General features: G+C 44.1%; 1 protein-coding gene across 14 annotated transcripts in view; it reads right to left on the bottom strand.

Moving 5' to 3' along the window:
• LOC144807723 (uncharacterized) overlaps positions 1-24,215 on the bottom strand; it is a 1,505,442-nt gene that overhangs the window by 1,402,728 nt on the left and 78,499 nt on the right. Inside the window, exon 3 of one of the 14 annotated variants that reach the window (XR_013606394.1) lies at positions 16,871-16,896. The exons of the other annotated variants lie outside the window; for them this stretch is intronic. The gene's annotated coding sequence lies outside the window, so the exon portion shown is untranslated. Of the gene's footprint in view, positions 1-16,870; positions 16,897-24,215 lie in introns of those variants that run through there. 14 annotated transcript variants of the gene reach the window in all.

Below are 24,215 nucleotides of genomic sequence, written 5' to 3'. Positions count from 1 at the left end.
TAACTGCGCCACCGGATAAGGAGGGAAGAAAACTAGACAATATTGGGAAGTGGTTTCCTTCGATGTCCGCTTTGACAGTGCAAGCTGCAAACTTCATGGCACTGTTAGGACGTTACAATCGTCAAATGTGGGCTGACATCGCCCCATATCTGGGATCATTGTCAGAGGAGGAGAAAGAAGAGGCAAAGAAGATCCTCTTAGAAGGTGAACGCTCAGCCACGGAGATGATTGACTGCGCGATGGATGTGGCATCGACGGGGTTCCGCCAGCTAGCTGGGGCTGCGGTGCTGAGGCGTCAAGGCTGGCTTAAAGCAACTGCCTTCCGGCCGGAAGTGCAAACTAAGGTGCTCGACATGCCTTATGATGGCCAGCTTCTTTTTGGAACACACATCGATGAAGCGCTTCAGGGTATTAAAAAGGATACCGATACAGCGAAGGCACTGGGTACCCTCCAGTTTAAAAATCCTCCCTTTCGGGGCTCCAGGGGGAAAGGCCAACCTTCCAGAGGAGATTTTCAAGGCTACCGCTCCTCGTACAGCTCAAATCAGCAGTACAAACCCCAATTTCAACAAAAACAACAGTCGTCCTACAAGAAGTCTTCCTTTCGTGGTAGAGGAGGAAAGAAGGACACAACCAGAAGACAATGACTTCTCTCTGCCACAGGTCTCCGCTTCTTCTCGGCCATGCAAAATTGGAGGAAGAATTTAATCTTTCCTACAAAATTGGAGAAAGATCACCACGGACCAATGGGCCCTCCAACTAATTCGATTCGGACACTCTCTCGAGTTCATAGAAACGCCACCTCAAACTCCTCCTCGCCCAATGCCGCACAAGAATTTACATCTGCTGCAATTGGAACTCTGACTAATGCTCCAGAAAGGTGCTATAGAAAGAGTCCCTCGCGATCAGAAAGGCAAGGGGTTCTACTCCCGATCTTCTTAATTCGGAAAAAAGAGAAAACAAGCATTGCAAATGCAATAGGTCTCGCCTTTGATTAAGTTAAAGCTATTTGCTTTGCTAATGGTATTGTATAGCAAAGCAAATGGCTTTAACTTAATAAAAGGCGAGACCTATTGCATTTTTAATGCTTGGCAACAAAGAGGCACCTGTGGGAACGGAAGCTGGTGAGCAGCACGCAATCGGCAACCTCTAGCCCCATGATTCAGCTCATTATCATTACAGCGAAGCAGAGGCAAACCGTGCAAGGAATGAGCGGCGGCGGTACCAGCCTGCCTGTTGTCACGGACGTGAGGCAAACGAGAAATAAACCTTGTGCTTTGTTTTAAGGCCGCGACGGAGGCAATGGTTTACTTTTGAATATTCTAGGTTGGTGCGTGATCTTCTGCATTCAAGCATTGATAGTAGCGCGGGGCATTTAATGTGCAGCGCCCTGAAACAGCAGCGGGTGGGGGGGGCATTTTTCTTTATTGGGGTCTATGACACACTGGCTCAGCTACTGGGTGGAGTCTCCCCTTTTACATTCGGTGGGCACGCGCTCTTCATCTTTTTCACAGGTGGGAGATATTGTTTCCACACATTTCCACTTTTCACTAGACATCTGTCAGTGGTTAACGTTTAAATATATATATATATATATATTCACTGAAAAAACCATAGGTTATAGACCATATATAGTTAGGAATTAGCATTTAAAAAACCTTATTTTACTCACACAAAACCATTGAAATTCCATATATAGTTAGTTGCAGTAACTATATATCGCGCACCCGCAATCCACTGCTGATCATGTCACATATTACATCATTCATGACATGGTCAGTGACATCACTGATGACATCATCTAGTGTCTGTGTGTTTTTGTAAAGTTTAAATATGTTTTACATATTGAAGAATGAGTGGATGTATGGAAGACTGAGTGTGTGTGTGGCTGGCTGGGAGGTGTGTGACTGTGCATATCAATGTGTACTTGTATCAGTGATTGTATAAGAGAGTAAGTATGTGTTAGTTTATGTGTGAAAAGTATGGTGTTCTGTGTTTAACTGTATAGATGAGGAAATCGAAGTGTGATTGATTCTTCACAGGACTGACTAGGTGTATGAGTGCATATGATAGTGTTGTAATAATGAGTGACTGTATTTATGAGTGATTGTATGGGTGAATGAGTGAATGTGTGTGTAGACGTAGGAATCAGTGAGTGCGTATGTAGTAACTGGTATTGGTGTGTCATGATGTCATCACTGATGTCATTTGAGATGTCATCAGTGATGTCATCAGTGATGTCATTTGAGATGTCATCAGTGATGTCATCAGTGATGTCACTGACCATGTCATGAATGATGTAATATGTGACATGATCAGCAGTGGATTGCGGGTGCGCGATATATAGTTACTGCAACTAACTATATATGGAATTTCAATGGTTTTGTGTGAGTAAAATAAGGTTTTTTAAATGCTAATTCCTAACTATATATGGTCTATAACCTATGGTTTTTTCAGTGAATTTTCAAGGTTTTGTAAATGCTAATTCCTAACTATATATGGTCTATAACCTATGGTTTTTTCAGTGAATTTCATAGGTTTTTTAATAGCAAATCTTTATAAAAATAATACATTTTAAATCTAATTTTATATTTTATAATTTTTTTATTTTTTTTTAATATTATTTTTAGTGCGCTCCCGGGGCGCGGACAGGTGAACGCACGGGTAAGCGCAATCTGGCGGCGCGCCCCGAGGCGCGTACTAATGCGCGTCCCGGAAGCGCTATTGTCGAGAACGAAAACAACATCGTGACGTATCGCGTAGCCGCCACGCCTTGCGTCATAAGACACGTATCGCGTAGCCGCGAGATGCGTCTTATGACGCACCGCGTAAGCGCACCCGGAAGCGCATACGATCGCGCAACGTAAGCGCCCCGATGCGCTTACGATACACGCCCGGGACGCGCCCCGGGCGCGTAGCGTAAGCGCGTCAAACCATGTGACTTTAAAATAACACTTTTCATTGGTTCAGAACTTTTTTTTTTCCAAATTGTGTGAAACCCACCCATTTCTCTCACTATTGCTTTGTACTTGGAGAGAGCAAGAGCTGTTGTGTCTACTCTATCTCCTACTTTTCTGATCTCCAGCAATGGCTGCAAGAGAGTCATCCAGCAGTGATTCAGAGGGATTTTTGGATGAGGACCCTCCTCAGCAAAAGAAAAAAACCCATTTCATTTGGAAATTTTACGACATCCCAGAAGGACAGAAAAAAGTGAACGCTCCCAAAGTAACATGCAAAATATGTGGGAGTAGTTTATCCAGAGGCAATCCTCTGAAAAAATATAGTTTTGGCAATGCCAATTTGATCCGGCATGTCAAAAGAAGACACCCTAACAACTTTGCCAGGGAGAGTGTCAGAGAGCTGGCACGGAATGTACCAACAGATGGCGGCAGCACCTCCACTGGTGGAGCAACACCTTCGGGACCACCCCGTGGAAGAATGATCCCTAACATTCAGCCGGTGTTTGCGGGCATCAAATTTTTGTGCGCAGAGTGTGACGAACTGCTCTGCTATGGGGAGCAGAGTGTTGAACTGATTGCCCTAAAGAAACAGCAACACCGCTGCTCTTCCAGTCCCTAAATTTTCAATTTTTTTTGCTCCTGTTGAGCAGTTTTGGAATCCTTGTTTTTGTTTTTCCCTTGAAAAAAATACAAAAAAAATATAAAATTGTTTTAAAAAGTCTAAAAAAATATAAAACAAAAAAAACAAAAAAAAAATATATATAAAACAACAAAATGAAAAAAAAAGTTCTTTTCAGAACTACCTCCAATTTTTAAAAAGAAGCTTTATTTTTTTTAAAGTCTGTCATTTTTAATCTCCATGGTACGCTCCCCCGTACGCTCCCCGGTGCGCGTACCGGGCGCTCACCCCCGCGAAAATCGAATTTTTTTTTATTTTTTTTTTCACCCGCGGGAGCCTTTTATGGCCCCCACATGTAACCTAGGGGGTCAGGGGGTGTGTACCCTGCCCCCTCTTGCTCATTTCCCCCTTTGATTTTTGCCACCTCTTGTGTCTCAATCCTACCGAGACACAAGATGGCGGCCGCTGCGGACTGTTTCGAATGTTTATAGACACCCGAGAACCAATCAGCTTGCCGTGCGCAGATCGCGTGGCGCGCCTGGAGCGCTCCCCTGTACGCGTACGTGGGAGCGCTCCAGGCGCGGCTCTAGATATATATCTTTTTTTGAACGTTAATTTCTCAAAATCCACTGGAGCACATATATTGAGACCTACAAAAGGCACATCGGGCTACCAGTCCCTACAAATTTGCCAAGTTTCGTGCAAATCCATTCAGCCGTTCGGGCTAAAAATGAGGCTAACCGCCCTATGGAAAACTCAATGTTAAAAACACGTTTTGGGACCCCCCTTTTTTCTCGGCCCCCCCTGGACCAACTCCCCCCAAATTTCCAGTGGCTGCTCAGAAACAAAATGTTCCATTTTGCTGAAAATTTCAGCCAATTCCGTCCACAAACGCCAAAGTTATTAGACATAGAATTTTCAAAAATCCCATAGGGAAAAAATCCTAACTATATATACCTACTGGCGACCGCCAGTAGGTAATATATATATATATATATATATATCTATCTTGCTTCTTTATTTCACATGCTTATTGCTCTGGCACTATGAGCAACAGTTATTACTACTGCCCAAATCACTGAGCCTATCCCTGATTAGGATGAAAGGTTGAGCTAAGTTCACCATGGCTAATATCTGTGACATGCCACTCGGCAGCCGGCACGGCAACCCACTGCGCTGCCTCATTTCTCTAGTCGATCAATATGGTGTTCTCAAAAGATCACAGGCCACTGCGGCATCGCTAGTGTTCCGTTTGTCTAATATGGGGCATCCCTGGAGGAAAAATCGGCCGGACAATTTACAACTGATTTCAGCTGCAGCATTTATATATACGTATGACCAAATGCCTGTGGTCTTTGAATTAAAACCCCACCATAAGCCACAAACAAATTTCAAGGTACAACTGGGACTCCTCCACAGTAGTCGATTGCTTGCCTCAAGCACCCTAAAGCCAGGAAGCAACTGTGTCCAATAGACATATGTAACTGGTCGACTAGAATTTCTACATGAGCACCAGTTACGTTACAGAAAGACACACATATATAGGAATGGGACAATTAAGTGATTTGCCCAGGATCACAGGAAGTTGAGCCGACGCCGAGACTCGAACTCGGTTCCACAGGTCCAAAGTGGCAGCACTGGTTGTTATACCACATCCTCAATTTCCAACAGCAAAGGGCGCCTGACAGATTAACCATTTCCCGTGGTGGTATGAATTTAGGAGGCTTGGAAGAAAACGCTGAGTACCACTAGAGCAGAAGACACCATTGCAGACATTCAAAACGTGCCTCTTTCACTACCCACGACTGCCCCATCACCTGCCGAAAGCGCCTTGAGGCGGCCCAAGGCTAGTGGTTTATGAATCAATTAATTCCATGGCCATACGGTTCGAACTGGCAGCGCATGAACCCACTGAGTTGTCGCTCTCTTTTAGCTGGTCGGGCACAAGTTGGTCTCGAAATGCACTGTCCCAATTTTGATTTTTTTTCCCACGATTTAAGGGACCTTGCAACACTCGGCTAGTTTTACAATATCTGAGTTTTTTGTTGGTGAAATACAAACAGGTCCTGAAATGTAGTTTGTCGGAGACCATCTATGTACTTGCCAAACAGGCGATAAGCTTCCCCTCCCTCCTTTCCACCCCAACGTGTCAATGGCCCCACTGTGTGTGTCCTTGTCTATATATAACTGCACCCCCCTCGTGCTCGCTCAAGCAGGTGCATTAACCCACCGAGTCGCCGAGTTTGTGGAATGGGGGCAGGGGCCAGTAAGGGAGAGGTGGCGCCTGAAAAGATAAGCAGATCATAGTGAGGGGGAGGGATGCGAATGAAAACGAGAGCGAAGTGACAAATGCGTGGCTAGTGGACAGGCTGTCGAAAGCAAAATGCGACCCAGTGAGAGGAGCAGGAGACAGATGGGCAAAAAAAGAGAGAGCGGGGACTAATGAGTGAGAGAGGACCAGCTGAGGAGAAAGAGAGGAGGGGCAGACGAGGAACGGAGACCTAAAAAAAGATAGCTGACCAGCAAGAAGGGTGGGGACACCACAAATCACCATAAGGCGAAAAGAATAGAAGAACAGTAGAGATTAATTTAATTAAAAAAAAATGTTTGCAATACTAACTGGAAAGAGTATCATAAAATATTCTGGAGAGAGGCCCCAGTAAAGGATAATGTCTAATGCTTAGAGCTGGCGGCGGAAAACGAGAGACGTGAGTGACTTCCTTATAACAAAGCAATGCAGGAGGACAAGGCAGTCTCAGTTAGATGTACGGAGAAGCAGTAAGTAACAAGTCACTTAATCTCACCGTGCCTAAAAAAATGAAACCAAATGAATTTGCCTCTTGGGTAGTGTAACTGGTGCTCTTTTAAAGAGCTCCAATAAGCAATTCGTGCTATATAAAACTGCAAAAAAAAGAAAAACAAAGTTCTTGGGTAATGCCAGACTCATCAGAGGTTGGGAGATGCACGGATATCTTCTCATTCCTTTGAAAAGAAATATAGAAAAAGTTCGGACACCCAACATATTTTTATCAGTCCTGAAAATGGAAACTAAAAGTTCTTAACGGGTCTATGGGTGTCTGTCAACAGAACAAACGGAAAATCTATGTACAAAAATACCACGTACGTAAACCGTACAGTGTACGTGGATTTAATGTAATATTATCAGACAGAGTTACAGCGAAACCGAAAGCAGCTCTCAGGACTGGGCTGCGACTGAGGGCGGGGGCTGCCCGCGCATGCGCGCTTTTTGCTGGAGAGGGAGCCCCGGCGCTAAGGCAGCTGAAGTCCCGGGTCCCGTCCCGAGTGACCACCAGCGCTGTGGAGCTCCCACGCCGAGACACACCCAATGGCTGCCGAGGGAGAGAGGGACACGGACGAGGCAGAAAGAGCACGGTGAGTGGGAGGTGGGGGTTGTATCTGTGTGTGTGTGTGTGTGTGCGCCCGTGAGTGGTGGGGGTGCGTGCGTGGCTGTGTGTGGGGGGGGGTGCATGTGCATGTGCGTGTGTGGCTGTGTGTGCGTGCGCTTGTATGTGCCTGCGTCTGTGTGTGTGCCTGCCTGCGTGTGTGCCTGACTGCGTGTTTAGGTGAGAATCACAGGCAGGGGATGTGCACGGCGACGTGCGCGCCCTCGAGGGCAAATCGGAGACGGCAGAGGCTCGTGCTTGTACACCGTCTCACATTCCCCCAGACACGCCAGCAAAAGATCTTTCGCAGACAAAAGCATGCTTCGCATGCTTTTTAGGTCTGCTCGACCTAAAAATGGAGACCTATATTAGACTTAAGGAACCTGAACAAGTTTCTCAAGAAACAGTCATTCTGTATGGTGTCAATTCCGGGAGGTTCTACAACTTCTCTATGCGAACGACTTCATGGTGTCTCTCGACCTCCAAGACGCTTATTTTCACGTGCCTATCCACAGAAATCACAAGCAATACCTCAGGTTCGCTGTGGCGGGCAGACATTACCAGTTTCGGGTATTGCCTTTCGGCCTGAAGTCGGCGCCACGCATCTCCACAAAGTGCCTGTCCCCAGTTGCAGCGTACCTCTGACAACAACATCACCAAGTTTTCCCATACTTAGACAACTGGCTCGTCAAGGCACCTTCTTCTGCAGGCGTGACCAAGTCGTCCAACGCCTGTCTTCAACTTTTCAACAACTTGGGCCTTACTCTCAATCGAGAGAAGTCCGTTCTTTGACCTTCCCAACGTATCATTTTCCTAGGCGCTGTCCTCGATACAGCTCAGACAAAAGCATTCCCTTTGCAGGAGCGTCAATCCAAGCTGGCATCCTTGGCGGCCTGTGTACAAACCAAAAAGACCCTCACGGTGCGCCTTTACAAGTCCCTGCTAGTGATGATGTCGTCTTGCATCCATTTAGTGCCACACTGCCGTCTTCATATGCGCCCTCTTCAAGAAGCGCTGTCCACTCAATGGATCCAGTGTACAGGGTCATTCGACGGTGTAATCCGAGAGACTCCTTTTATGGTACAAGCTCTACAGTGTGGACTCACCCGCAGAACATTACGCGGGGTATGCCTTTCCTGCTTCCAGTTTCATCGCATGTTATAAAAACAGATGCGTCCCTGGAGGGTTGGGGTGCATTCCTCCAAGAACTCACAATAAACGGTCAGTGGTCCCCTGCCGAACAACAACACATAAACCTTCTCGAGTTAAGAGCAGTTTACCTGGCGCTTTGAGCTTTCCTGCCTCGGATCAAAAATTCCCCAGTGCTTGTGAGAACAGACAACACCACCACATTGCACTATATAAACAAACAAGGGGGGACTTGTTCTCTGACGTCGTCTCACGAATCTCAAAAAATCTGGAACTGGCTACTTCTACACAACATTTCCCTTCATGCAGAATACGTCCCTGGAACGGACAATGTCCTGGCAGACTCACTGAGCAGGCAGCGCTCTGTGTGCCACGGGTGGGAGCTGGACCACCAACTTCTCAGTCAGATCTTCTCCCAATGTGTTATCCTCGTAATCCTCGGAATCAGTGTGTTGGTAAAACAATGCCACCTCCTGATCTAACCACACCCAGAATGCTGTAACAGCCGTGGGTGAAAGAAGGATCAAGCGAGGGCAAAAGGGAAAAAGGCGGGGAAGGAAGGGAACAGCGGGGAGGGAGATCTGAAAGACAAACAACAAATAAGTTGGTACCAATTTCTACACAGTCTGTATAGCCAACCACTACCACCATGAAAACAACAATATCACCCTCTATCTGTAAAGGAAATAAGGTCACGGTTCTGTACTGCTTAATGCGCTTCTTTATCATCCACTTTCGGGAAGGATATGAAACGAAGCTATATCTCCCTGTAACACATACAACATGGCAACCCTTACACTCTATACTGTGATACCTTGATTGTATCTATATTCATAAAGGAGGGCGTGTATGAATGTACGTACCCTCCCCAGTGAAAATGCTGTAACGAATATAGGGAAAGATCTAGCACAGCTTCTGAAGTACTCCGTGTTCTGTGGCACACGATAGCTCAAGAAATGAAGAAAAGGGTTACATCACCCATATGTACCAAAAAACGTAACAGTACCTGTTCCACGTAATCTTTGTGGTTATTGAAACGATACACGACCCAAAGGTATCCCCGTTCGAGTCGCAAGACGCGGACTCCCAGGACGAAAACAAACAATCCTACCAAGCCTGGCAGGATTATGAGAAGAATCGTGACGAGTTATCGTCCTCCGCACGAACCTCGGAAAATGAGGCTCACCAACGGAGGGCAAAAGGTGCAAGAAAACAGGCAGAGAACACTTTTGTCCTCCGCATGAGCCGGTGCAAGAAGGCTCACCAACGGAGGACAACACGACAATAATTACTTGCAAAGCAGAGTCCTCCGCATGAGCCGGTGAAAGAAGGCTCGCCAACGGAGGAACTCCCACACGGTACCACCAGCCGGCGGTATGCCTAGAACGAACCCCGCTGTACCTCACGGAGCTCCGACAACGATGGTTCAGCGAAGGTCTGGAAACAGCCCTACAGTGCTTCCGGGTCAGAAAGGGCGAGGGCACTGTCAAGATCAAGAATATCCGACAAGGATAACAGGAAGTTTAGCCTTATATGGCGCCGCCCATCCTCACCGCCGCCCATCCTCATGCGCTAGACCTTCTGGAACATGTAGGCGAACACCTACCGCCATTGCAGACAGCCAGATCCCGTTCCATTGAGGCGCCATGGGATCGTGACACAATGGGGCAGGCCTCATCTAGACCACTTCGCAACCGAACAGAACGCCAAATGCCAACATTATGCAAGCTGGTGTTCCCAGAAGGGGTCTCTGGGGAATGCATTTTCCATCGCATGGTTCAAAGTCTTTGCTTACGCATTTCCTCCGTTTACCCTGATTCCCAGGGTCCTCCGGAAGCTGAATGCAGAACATTGTACCCTGATCTTGATAGCTCCAGCGTGGCCGCGCCAACACTGGTTTACAGAGCTTCATCTCCTCTCACTGGAACCGTCGATACCACTGAAGCCGTTCCCCGATCTCCTCACAATGAACCAGGGTCAAGTCCAGCATCCGCATCCAGCATCTCTCAAATTATCGGCTTGGCTCCTGAGTTCAGAGAGTTCCAGAACTTAGACATACCAAAGACTGCAGAGCTGTTCTAGCCCGGGCTCGGGCTACTAGTACCAACAAGACCTATTTCCTGAAGTGGAAAAGATTCTGCATGTGGTGCAAGTCACAGAAAGGTCACCCTTTCTCTTCAACACCTGCACAGGTTTTGCCTTACCTTTTACATCTGGCAAACTCAGGTCTGGCTCATGCTTCAATAAAAGTTCACCTGGCTGCCATATCCCTCTTCAGGCGTTCCTCGACTGGTGCTTCCCTTTGGTCCAGTAGACTCATAAAACAGTTTCTTAAAGGCTTGTTTAGAACATTCCCTCCGGTGAAACCTTTACCGCCTTCCTGGCAGCTAAAGATTGTTCTGGTTCAGCTAATGAAACACCCCTTTGAGCCGATACACACAGCTGATATCAAATATCTGTCCTGGAAAACGGCTCTGCTACTGGCGCTTACCTCAGCGAGAAGAGTTAGCGAGCTCCAAGCCTTCTTCATTCAAGATCCGTTCCTCCAATTCAGGCAGGACAGAGTGATACTGAGGACTAATCCTAAATTCGTCCCAAAAGTCCCATCTGACTTTCACCTTAATGATCCTATATTCTTGCGCTCTTTCTTCCAGAATCCACACGCTGCAGCAGAGAGGTCTCTCCACTCTCTGGATCTCAAACGCTGTCTGAAATTTTACATCCACAGAACACAGACATTTCGAAAATCTAATCAACTCTTCGTTGCCTTTAGCAGACCTAGGAAAGGTCTTCCATTGACTAAGCAGAGCATTTCACGTTGGATCTCTGCCACTATTGCTTTTTGCCATCAGCAAGCAGGACATCCTCTGCATTCCAAGGTTCGTGCTCACTCCACTAGAGCAGTCTCAACCTCCATGGCTCTCTTTGCTGGAGTGCCCATTATTGACATCTGCAGAGCGGCGACATGGAAGACGCCGCATACGTTCACCAGGCATTACTGCCTGGATACGGAACTGATGAAAGATGCAGCTGTGGGACAAGCTGTGCTCCGTCATCTATTTCACTAGAGGTGAGCCTTCTCTTACATCCCACCTTCCTACTGTCTACTTGCACATTTCTCTCTATTATTGCATTTTGGTACCTTTTGCTTTCTCTATTGATATGTGATTATCTAGTGAGATTTGATATTGTACCATTCGAAATGTGCTAGTGATTGCTTGCTACTCTGATTCAGGCATGTGAATCTATGAAAGATACCCGTAATACTGGATAAGGAATGCATTACTTACCTGTAACTGCAGTTATCCAGTATTGGTATCTTTCATAGATTCACATGCAACCCACCCACCTCCCCTGGAAGGGCTCGCCTTGGTTCTCTCAGTAGGTACTACTTAGCACTGTGCTTACGAAAATCTGAGGGACTAGGGCTCCTTCCAGGAAGGTTCTAGAGGGTGGTGATAGCTGATTGGCTCTTAGCCAAAGTTTGGTCCTTTTCACAAAAGGACATGGATAGGTTACTCATGAGAGGCCTCTGGCCCTTAATATGTATATATGTCTATAGGACATTACTTTATTTATGTACCGGGGACTCCCACCCCGACGACGGGGAATGATTCAGGCATGTGAATCTATGAAAGATACCCATAATACTGGATAAGTCAGGAATCCTGACGTATCTGTCAGCGCTAAAGTCAAGCATTGCAGCAGTTGTGTCATAAGCATAACGCATCTCCAGCAGTGCATGGGGCCAGCCTATGCCTATGACACTGCATCACCCTTACGCCTGCTGTGAAGCAGGCATACAGTTCAAACACAGTGGCGTCCTAGAATTGTCGCAGTGAAATCTGATGGATTACACTTCACCACTCCTATGAGGCTTGGTTGCGTGGGAACGTCCACCCTTCATATATCATACCCAGCGCAGTTATAATGTGGCACAGGGCTTCACGAGGTCACGCAAATGCCTAGATGCGTCACTTTGTAAATATGGCTCAACGCGGTGCAAAATTAACGCTGCAAGTATGTAAAAAAAATGGCAGACCAACAGTTTTAAACTGTCGGAAGGGGCTCATGAATGAGCACCCCTGTATTTTTCCCCTACATTGACGCACAGTGGCTGCCATACGCCAACACAGGCGCCCTTGCACCATGGTGTTACGGAGTTGATTGATGTTGTGCAGAAAGAGACACCTACCTGCAAAAAACCTATCAATCCAGGGTATTTCCACTTCCTCTGTGTGGTGTGCATTGATCGTGGATTTGTGTGTGTGTGGGATACTTGTAAAGCGCACTGTTACTCTACCCAAGTGTCCTGGCGCTGTAGACCGCTGGGGAACCCGTCCTGGTTTTCCCTGTGAGATGGTCCCTTTCTGGGTATCTCCAGGGTGAAACCAGGCATCCCCGGCGTCTGTCGGGGGCCGTTGTAGAGATGAGGCAAGCTTAATGCCCAGAGTTACCGAGTGTGTTCCCTGGTTAGAGTAGGCACTGAGGCGAGAAATATCGAGTCCGTTGACCCTGGTCCAAGACCCTGCCGCGTCGGGAACTGAACCCTGGTCCCGGGCCGTTCTCTGCTTACAGGTCTGCCGCCTCTAACCAGTGAGCCACACCTCTCCACGGATTTGATTGTTGAGCGAGTTTCAGGGATAGTGTTGTGGCTCTATCTCTTCTCGAGACGTCTGCAGGTGCATCTGGACTAGTGGAGGACGGGAGTGAACCAGTTGGTCTTTTTGGAGTGTTGTATGCCTGGTCTTTTCTTCAGGGGTTCCAGGGTGTCGTCACAGCTGGAGATCCATCGATGGCGGTTGCGCGCGCTGCGTTGTTGTCTGTAAGTGTTGGTGGAGTGGTGGTGCTGACGGAGTTGACTAGTTCTTCGGTGGCCTTGATCCAGCTGCAACAGGGGGGATGATGACGGTAGTATACGGTGGGCATGGTGACACTTGTTCTCTTGGACAATTTTAAAAACATGGATTTGTAAACCTTTTTTAATAATTTTTTCTTATGAATATTATGATGTACTAAATGTTATATGTCTGTATGTAATTGCCACTGTGTACGAATATAACTGCATGAAGCAGAATAAACATACATATGTTTTAATTTTGTAACTACACTTTTGCCAAGACGTTTTTGTTTATTTGCACACCATTTGTTCTGTCAAACTGTGTTTATTAATTGCCAACATTACTGATCTATGTACTCTATTGTCAGTCCCCCTAGATATGAGTAAGTTCATGTTACTTGTGGTTGTGAGGTTGACCTAAAGAATAGGTGTGTTCAAAAGTCCTATTTTGGATGGATAGAATCTTCTGGACTAGTTCAGCTGTCCACTAGATATATGCTGGAGGGACACTTTAGATTTTCTTAGTATCTTTTCCCCTGGTCCCAGAATTATCAACTCAGGGGGCCTCCTGATTTTTCTTTGAAGCCATGATGTATACAATGATGGTGGGTGCAGGAGAGTTTGGTGGTGTGGGTGTAGTTTCAGTTCATTTGGTGGAGAAGTCGGCCTCGAGAGTGTGTCAGGCTATGTGGGTTGGTGGGGTGACTAGCTGCTTGAGTCCGATGTTGGGGAGGTTCCCCAGGAGGGGGGTGGTGTTCTGGTCACTGGAGTTGTCCAGGTTAAACTAGAGGTTTCCGAGTAGGATGTAGTCAGTGGATGGGAGAGCTTGGGGTGCAATGAGGTCTACAATGGGATCAGTGAATGGGGGTTCATGGCCGGGGGGCCTGTAGGCGAGAGTGCAGCAAAGGGTGGTGTTGTGGTTAGTCCAGATCTGGAAGTCGAGGTGTTCCATTGTCACAGTTGGGTCATTAGAGTCCGTGGTCAGTCGGAGTGTGCTTTTGTAGACCATGGCAATGCCTCCTCCTGGACAGTCGGGTTGGGCCTTGCGGGTGCTTTTGCGGCCATCAGGGATGACGATGGCGATGTCCGGTCCAGAGCAGAGGTTGATCCAGGTTGAGGAGGATGCAGTAGAGCCGGTCAGGTGTGCTGTTGGGTGGCAAGATGCGCTTATGTGCTGATGTGGCAAGAGGTGCGCTTGCAGTCTCAGCAGGCACAGGGTGCAAGGGTATACTTTGGTGATGTTAGATGGCAAGTGGTGTGGCATCCAGGGTTCAGGATGAGGAGGGAGCTGGCGTCGTAGTGGTGGAATGTCCAAGAGGCAGTGTCCCTGGTGATGGGCACAGTACACAGGCGGACCGACGCAGACGGGCTTGCCTTCGGCGTACCAGAGACATGCATGCTGCACATGGCCGCACAACATCCACCATTAAGTAGCTCTGCAGGAGGGCTGGACAGCTGGGAGACGGAAAACGAGGTAAAGGATACTGGAGGGGGCGGGTACACAGGGGATCCAAGCGGCAAAGAGGAACAGGATAGATAGCAAGCATTTGCAATGCAATAGGTCTCGAATTAGGAAAGTTTGAGCTATTGGTCTTGTAAATTACAAATTTTTTATTTATGTGTTGGTTTTGAAAATAGCGAAAATAATAGCTTTGTCATGTACAATGCCAATAGTTTTAACATTTGCAAATGTGACACCTATAGCATTTGTAATGCAACATGTTTTGTATTTACGTGACTTAGCTGTATTGATATTACAAATAACAATGGCTTTTAATTTTTTTAAATAATTAATACTTAAATAAAAGTTATTGTGATTTATAATGGCAATAGCTTAAACTTTTGTAAATAACTTTTGTGAAGATTATGTTCAGTGTAAATCCAAGAACAGAAGTGAAATATTAACATCTTTTTGTGACATTTGTAATAAAGCTTGAAACATTGAGAGAACATATTTGAACCAGTTGTTGTTGAATGGTTGCACAGATTGATGCTGTGGTGGCGCTAAGTGATGTTGTGGTGGCGACGAGTGATGCTGTGGCGTTCAGTGATGCTGTGGTGCCCCCGATTGATGCTGTGGTCGTGCGATAGACAGATTGAGTGAGTGCGATAGACAGATAGGGTAAGTGCGATAGATAGACAGATAGATAGAGTGATAGAGTGAGGGAGATAGAAAGATTAAGGGCGATAGAAAGAGTAAGGGCGATAGAAAGAGTAAGGGAGATAGAAAGAGTGAGGGAGATAGACAGAGTGAGGGAGATAGACAGAGTGAGGGAGATAGACAGAGTGAGGGAGATAGACAGAGTGAGGGAGATAGAAAGAGTGAGGGAGATAGACAGAGTGAGGGAGATAGACCGAGTGAGGGCGATAGATAGATAGATAGATAGATAGATAGATAGATAGATAGAGTGAGTGAGGGCGTTTGATACATTGAGGGAGATAGGTAGATAGAGTAAGGGCGATAGATAGATAGATAGATAGATAGATAGATAGATAGATAGATAGATAGATAGATAGATAGATAGATAGATAGATAGATAGATAGATAGATAGATAGATAGATAGATAGAGTAAGGGCGATATATAGAGTGAGGGAGATAGATAAGAGTAAGGGCGATATATAGAGTGAGGGAGATAGATAAGAGTAAGGGCGATATATAGAGTGAGGGAGATAGATAAGAGTAAGGGCGATAGATAGATAGATAGATAGATAGATAGATATATAGATAGAGTGAGGACGATAGATAGATAGACAGATAGAGTGAGGGCGCGATAGATAGATAGATAGATAGATAGATAGATAGATAGATAGATAGATAGATAGATAGATAGATAGATAGATAGATAGATAGATAGATAGAGTGAGGGGGATAGAGTGTGGTTGTGGGGTGCCGCTCGCAGCCGTTCTTGTGGGGCATTTTGGTGGAAACGCACTTTGTGGAACTCAGTCCGACCAGGGACTAATCCAGTAACTTTTTAAACTGCTGACTCTGGGAAGGTGAATCGGTACTTCTTGCACGCCGCAGGACTGCGAGGACCAGCAGTCTCCGCGCATATCAACTGGACGCAGCTGGGCCTCTTCTCGCCTCCTCTTCCCTCTATTTTAACAAACACTTACCAGCGCATCGCGGGACACGCGCGGGCGAAGTCCGGGCGAAGCCCGGGCCAAGGGCGGGCCAGTTTTCGTCCGTTCTAGCCCGGAATAGTCCGGTCTGGACCACCCCCCTAAATTTTTTTCTTTTTGATTACCTTATTATTCATTATATGAAACCTTAATGTTGTATGATTATAAGAAGTAAATATATTGGTTTATGTTCTAACGTGAAGGTTTAGTTTCTCTTCTAACCATGTCCGTACCTTCTACTAAGAGTAAAATTTCAAAATCTGGTAAGTTCTTAAATGGTACCCGTGACAATTTTATTACTAATGCTAACATTGCGATAGACCAAGGGATAATTCTTATGGAACGCCGGGTGTCTCAGGACCTGGCCATGGCAAAAAGATCCTCAATGGGTCATTTTGCGACCGCACGCACGCCAGAACATTCGCCTAGGGTAAATAACACTATTGATGTTGAAGTCCAGATACACGATATCCCAACACATGAACAGTTACACCCAATATCAAATTCTGATTTCCAAGTTATGACAGACCTAAATTCTACTATTCACATTTATAAACAATTCACAAAATCACTTTAGTGTTCGCTCTAACGAGCTTCAGAAGATATTTTATAGGAATAGAACTCAACCAAAAATAATTCCAAACATTATTGTATTCAATCACAATAAATTTGACATTCAATGCATTTTTAACATGTTTAACCAAAATCCAAAATTGAATTCAAGGCATCAACATAGATGACTTTTCTTTTATGCCCAATGCATTTCAAGCTCTATGAGCTCTTCGTCAGGGGCCTGTGGACTGAATATGATATTCAATTAATAAACTGTTTTTTGTATAGGATATCAAAAAAATTCACAAGATACAAGGCTTCAACATTCTGATAGAAATGGACAAGCTCAAATAGATAAAGAAGAACCAGAATTTGGGGAATTTAGACCCAAATCAAAATTTCAGGCACCAGTGTCACATAAAATTCTCGATGCTTTTGAAAATGCTGTGATCAATGATTTGGACAGTTTGAATATGAGGAAATGCAAAAGGAAGAACTTATCAGTATATGACAGAAGTGTTGTGAAAGGACTTCAAGAGAATCAAAGCATTTTGATACAAAAGGCTGATAAAGGTGGAGCCATCATTGTGATGGACAGGACTGTGTACAACCAAAAAGTCGATGAACATGTGGCAGATACATCTACCTACTTTGAATTAGACTAAGATCCCATTGAAGATTTACAAACAGTCCTTCGAGGGATTTTGACTCAAGCACATGAATTAGGTTATATTTCAGCGACCACTAAACTATTTCTAACCGTTCAGTACCCCCAGGAGACCGCGTCTCTATATGCTCCCCAAGGTGCATACAAATTTACGAGATCCACCAATGCGTCCCATTGTGACCGGGTGGGGTACCATTTTTGAACCACTCGGTCAATATATTGACAAATTCCTTCAGCCATTTGTCCAAAAATGGCCTTCGTACATAAAGGACACCAATGATTTCCTTTTGAAATTGAAAGAAATAAAGATGACAAGTCAAACGCTTCTGTGCACAATCGACGTGAAGTCGTTGTACACTTCTATCCCTCATCAATCCGGTTTGGAAGCCGTGGAATAGGCTTTGTTACAACAACCATCAGTAAAGGCAGAGAAAGTTTTTATTTTGGAATTATTACATTTTTGTTTATACCACAGCTACTTTCAATGGTCAACCAAGTGTTTTCTTCAACAAAATGGAACATCTATGGGATTTGCCGGGGCCCCGGCATATGCAAATACCTTCATGGCAAAGTTTGAGGCTGACTTTGTTTACAGTAACAGTTTTTGGAATGAACATGCAATCCTATATCGTAGGTTCATAGATGATATTTTTGTATTGTGTTCTGGATCAAGGGAGAGTTTAGAATCAGAAATTGGAAGATTAAACCATTGTACAGAACACATCGAATTTACGCACACCATCAGTGACAAAGAACTTTCATTTTTAGATGTTATGATTAACATCCAAGATTTGCAAATGAAAACAACAGTATTCAGAAAAGAAACAGATGTGAATAACTCACTATTATTTCAGAGCTTTCATCCTCAAAATCTAAAGATTAATTTACCTGTGTCACAGTATATGCGTTTAAAAAGAATCTGTTCAAATGAAGAGGATTTGAAAATCAATTTAACATCACAACACCAAAGATACAAAGAAAGAGGATATCCTGATGACATTTTGATGAAAGCTAGAAATAGGATACAGACATACAGCAGAGATAATCTCTTGACGCAGAAACCCAAGAAAACATTGGAAAGACATGTTTTTGTCTCAAAATTCTCCACCACATCACAGAAACTGAAAAACATCATTAAAAGACACTGGGAGCTTTTGCAGAACGAAACAGATTTCAATGGGATCTTCACCAATAAGCCCATTTTTGCCTATACGAGATCGAAAAATCTCAAAGAATTATTGATGACCCCCATAATACAAGCAGAAGTGACTCACAGAGGAATGAAGAAATGTCACAATTGTGTTCATTGTTCCAATGTAATTGAAGGCAAAACGTTGCATCACCCACGAACAGGAAAGGAAATGACTTTACATTATGGTGGGGATTGTAATTCGAGAAACCTAATATATTACATAAAGTGTCCCTGTGGGAAAATTTACACAGGAAAAACAGAGAGAAATCTCAAAACCAGAATATCAGAACATAAAAGTACGATAAGGAACAAAAATTTCAAAAGCAATTTGGCCAAACATTGGAATGAGAACAATCATAACATAGCCCAGATCAGGTTTTCCATACTGGAAATAGTGAAAATATACGAGGGGGTAAGATCTAACCAGATCCCTCCTCCAGAGAGAAATACACTGGATTAGAAGCCTTGACACACAAGAACCGAGGGGATTGAATGAAAAAGTTGATCTATCGTGTTTATGATATTTCACTCTGAATCTGCTAAAAAGTTGATGCCTGTATATTGTAACCCTGTAATATATCTGCCAGTATTCTTGTAATTATGTAGTAAGTTGGCAACATGAGAGTCTCTCTTTTATCTCTTCTATTTCTTTCTTTAACACATCTTATGTCTTTATGCATTTTCATTTTTCAGTAATTAGAAACAACCATCACAACACAGTCCAATATGGCGCCCGCGGTCATTGTTGAGTAGTCCTCTTTCAGTTTCGAGCTTTAGAAACTCTGTTTGTAAGGAGAGGAGTAGCGGACGGTCATCGAAGAAGGCACATTGCCGATTAGAGGTGCTTTGATACGAACGCATGTGCGAGTTATTTCGTAGAGGCTGTTTTGGAACGGAGGTGAGCCTTTAGTGAGCCGTTGTGTTTTTAAGCATGAGTTAGCTGTAGAATTAACGTGGGTTAAGTAAGTAAGACCCGAGTGAGACTTTGGTTTTTCATATGTTTGCAGGAGAAGGTTTGAGTTGGTAGTCACTCGAGAAGTCGTTTTCAGCACAGAAAGTTTCTTAAAAGGTAAGACGGCCGATGAGGTGTTTCTAGGATGTGTTTAAAAAACTTTTTTGTGTACACTTGTAACGTTCGACTTTTATGATCTAGGTCTGATGAAAACCCATGATTTCGAGACCAGTGAGTCCGTTTTTTTATTTTGAGCACACAGTGGTGAGGGAACTTGGTTTCTTTCAGTATTCATGTTGCTTGTACATTTCTATCAGAATGTTGAAGTCTTGTATCTTGTGAATTTTTTTGATATCCTATACAACAAACTGTTTATTAATTGAATATCAAATTCAGTCCACAGGCCCCTGACGAAGAGCTCATAGAGCTTGAAGTGCATTGGGCATAAAAGAAAAGTCGTCTATGTTGATGCCTTGAATTCAATGTTGGATTTTGGTTAAACATGTTAGAAATGCATTGAATGTCAAATTTATTGTGATTGAATACAATAATGTTTAGAATTATTTTTGGTTGAGTTCTATTCCTATAAAATATCTTCTGAAGCTTGTTAGAGCGAACACTAAAGTGATTTTGTGAATTGTTTATAAATGTGAATAGTAGACAGCATTGTTCGTAAGTCTGAACCACAGCAGCAACAGTGCACAGAGGTTAAGTGTTTCTCACACTTAAGATAAGGTTCACAGTTTAGGCACGGTCAGGACAAACGTGCCACCTCCGTAGCACGCTTGGAAATAAATAGAAAAAAAACTATAGTAAACATCCCAGGTTATTCAGTTGAAAAAACACGAGTGCTCCTCTTATCCTCCATACAGACCTAAATTCTACCCACAACTCAACTATAAATAGTGAAATGGCGAGTCTCCTGGACATACAAAATACTAGACAATTACGAGACCGTAGAGGGGGAGCGATACCTAAAAGAAAACGGGCCAACATCAGCGTAAGTGGAGGTAGAAATCCAAAGGTCCCAAAGGCCCAGGGCAAGAGTGATATATCGACCAGGCAACAGGGGCCTTTGGTTACAAATCCCCCGACTAATAACACAAACCAACTGCCGACGACACGGAGTCAAGAGTTGGTTGCTGGAGGGGGGGCAAGCATAGATCAAACCGTTAAGGAGATAGAGGACCCTTTAATGGATAAGATAGGGACGCTATTAAAATCTCTCCTTAAACCATTAGAATCCAGATTATTAAATATAGAGAAACAACTTTGTCAGCTCTTACTGGTTAATAAGGAAGGACCAATGATAGGGAAAGATGCAACAAGTAAAAAAATCTCACCAACCATGCAGAAATTGACCCCTATTAACCAACACCCAGGGGACTAAACAACCAGTAAGACTTGCCCCCCCCGGCCCCTCAGGAAAGGAGACCTTACCATCTAAACCTGTCCCCAAAGAGAGTGGAGTGGCCCTCGCCAAGGGAGTAAGACAGGAGGCCCAAAGACTAAATCTTCCCCCAGTCCATACTTAGTGGTACTAACAGGCGTCCCTGAGTTAAGTGATCCCACACAGGAAACATTTAAATCTTTGAAGAATAAAGCTGTACACTGGTTGAACACAAACCGTCCCCTACCACACCATTCTACGAGTGAAATTCTAATGGTGCGTAGAACACCATGGGTGAGTAATAGCACAAAAACCATCCCAGGGGACTGTATTAGTGAACTTGAGGGACGGTGACTCACATTTGTAACTGGAGTCACCATAATGTTTCGACAAAGATAGAAGCCCGACCGCTCTCTTATTTCTATCCTTCACCCTTCTTAGATGAGCGGAGCGGGGAATGGACTAGGGTCACAAACCATACAATGAGGGGGATGGAATTCGATGAGTTTGGTTCTTGTAACGATTGGATAGATATACCGACCCAAAATAGGTTTAGCGGCTTAGAGAATGTAGATTGACATCAATTGCCGTATAGAGGTACACCTGAAGGGGGGGGGGACATGGTTCGTATTATTTCCCTTAACCAAGTAGGACTGATAACACTGATCTGGTGGGCAACAGTGGGCAGGGCAATTATGGCTTAGCAAGGGAGCAAGGGAAACATTATGTACAACCGCTGAAGGAGGAGAACATGAACAAGGTGTAGTTAATCATTCTTTAGCTCTAGGAGACATAACGGTACACAATACAGTTAGGAGTCCTGCTGACCCAGATGAAGATCGACAACTAAGAATAGAATATCCCCAACTGGCTCCAAGGGAACCCTTAGTACAGATCACAAAGGATAATGAGATATTTCCCTGTGAAAAGCAAGCGCTGGCAAATAAGAGCCCAATTATACTGAGCTTCTTAAACTGGAATGTAGCGGGGCTCACGAGTAAATTTAGCGACCCAGCATTCCTCCCCTTTATAGATAACTTCCCCATTTTCTGTTGTCAGGAGAGTTGGGAGCTAGATCCCATACATATAAATGGTTTTCGAACTTTTCACACCCCTGCCAAACCATCTGCGAGTGGGAGAAACTCAGGAGGTCTTTGTACCTACATATCTAATATGGTAAATATAAAAATTTTGGAATATAATCTGGGGTCCGCCTATTATCAGTCTCCGACATTTAAAACGGGAAGAAATCAAATTATTAGGCTGATTAATTTTTATAATAATATAACGAAGGAAGACTCCGTCCATGTTTTTAATGAACTTTTACAAAGCCTGATAAATACAGAAGATGATAGTCAGACGGGGATATGCATCTTATGGGTAGGGGACTTTAACTGTCACCTATGCCCCCATAGTTGTTCTAGGATTTGTGGGTTGGAAAATATTAAGGGAGACCCGTGTGCCCACTTTCTTCATTCAATCCATAGAAACTTCTTTAATACTTTTCTATTTCAACATGACCTGGGCTATATTAATGAATTGTGCAACCCACAGGTGGATTTCAGCCCAACATTTAATGGTAGGGGGTGCAACTCAGTACTAGACTTCGCTCTGGCATCAAATTGTTATTCGTGTAATGTCTCAAATTCTAAAGGAGGGGACCTCGCAATCGGTGATCACTTCCCCATTAGTTTCTTTTTTACTGTCATGGCAACAAATGACAACATGAACAGAACTGTTGTTGATAACCTTTATAACTATGGATTGACCCTAACAAAATTAAATGGATATTCCATTGGCTGGAATAAAGTAGAGCCCACAGACTTTCTTACATGTCTTCTAAAAAATAAGTTTGCGGATTTTACGATTTGCCTCTCAGAGAGTAAAGAAAACCCCCTAGTTACCGCAGCTTTTAATAGGATCTCGGAAGAGATCAGGAAACTTCTTACAAGAACAAAAAGAAAAAATATAAAAACCAGAGGGGAGGGATGGTTTAATACAGAGTGTAGTAAACCCCATGCGGTATTAATTAAGAGCCTTAAAGCTAATCCAAAAAATGCCTCTGAGATAAAAACAGCAAGGGCCAACTATTATGGTACTATTAAAAATAGGAAGAAACAATTAAAACAGGAAGCTTGGCAAGCCTTACATCAAGCATGCATCCTAAAAGACAACATCGGCTTTTTGAAAGCGGTGAAAGCCCCTTTTTTTCAGGCCAGGAGAATGGACACCATTGAGGTGGCCATAGAGGAAGACACCTGGGTAAAACATTACTCAGAGCTGTATAAAAAAGATGAAACCCTGGGTACTGACCACACTGCTGTTCGTGGTCTAGAAGTAACTAACTCCCAGGGATTATTTCCTTTAAGTATCACCTTTTCAGTCCCCGAGGTAGAAGCAGCTATAAGGGAAAGTGCCGCTGGTAAAACCCCGGGTCCTGATGGGGTCCCCATGGACATCTATAAAACCAAGATAGAACTATGGGCCCCCCTCTTAACTAATGTTTTAAACAGTAGTAACGACACAGCTTTTATGACTACCTGGCAAGAGGCAATTTTGGTTCCTATCTTTAAAAAAGGGGATAGAAATGACCCGATATGCTATAGGCCAATTTCCCTACTTAACTCTTTCTTGAAAGTAGCGGGGAGAATAATTTTAAATAGATTACAGTCATGGGCAGAGGATACCGGAGCACTTTCGAAGTTCCAATATGGATTCAAAGCGGGGTTAGGTACCGTTGAGCAGGGGCTAAATTTGGCATTAATGATAGGGAAATTCATGATAGCAAAAAAGGGAAATTTATTCCTTACCTTTGTCGACTTAAGTCCGGCATTTGACTGTTTGAGCCAAGAAATCCTATGGGACACCCTACAAAAATTGGACATTGATACTAATATTCTGAACTTTATAAAAGAGTTATACTGAGGGGCTGGTGCCAAAGTAAGATATGGGAATGAGGGAGAATGTACAGCAACTTTCCCCATAAAAAAAGGGGTCAGGAAAGGTTGCATACTTGCGCCTTTTTTGTTTAATCTTTATATTACCAGTATTACAAATTATCTTATTAGTTTTAACCTGGACTACCCTCGTACTAATGGTTGCGCCGTCCCGATACTATTGTACTCGGACGATACGGTCATTATGGCAAGGACCCAGGTTGGACTCCAGAGAGCGTTAACACTCTTCGCGAGTTATATGTGTAATAGAGGTTTAAAAATAAATAGTGGTAAAACCCTCAGTATGTGTTGCTCTCAAAAGAGAAATGTGCAATATAACATTTTTATAGACCAGTCAAAGATAGAACTAACAAATACCTTCTCATATTTGGGTATTAATTTTAATAGAAACGGGTCCTGGTCATCTGCT

This window comes from Lissotriton helveticus, chromosome 1_2, assembly GCF_964261635.1.
Source record: "Lissotriton helveticus chromosome 1_2, aLisHel1.1, whole genome shotgun sequence".
Lineage (NCBI taxonomy): Eukaryota > Metazoa > Chordata > Amphibia > Caudata > Salamandridae > Lissotriton > Lissotriton helveticus.
The sequence above is the reverse complement of the archived record's forward strand: the minus strand, read 5'-3'. Positions and strand labels throughout refer to the sequence as shown.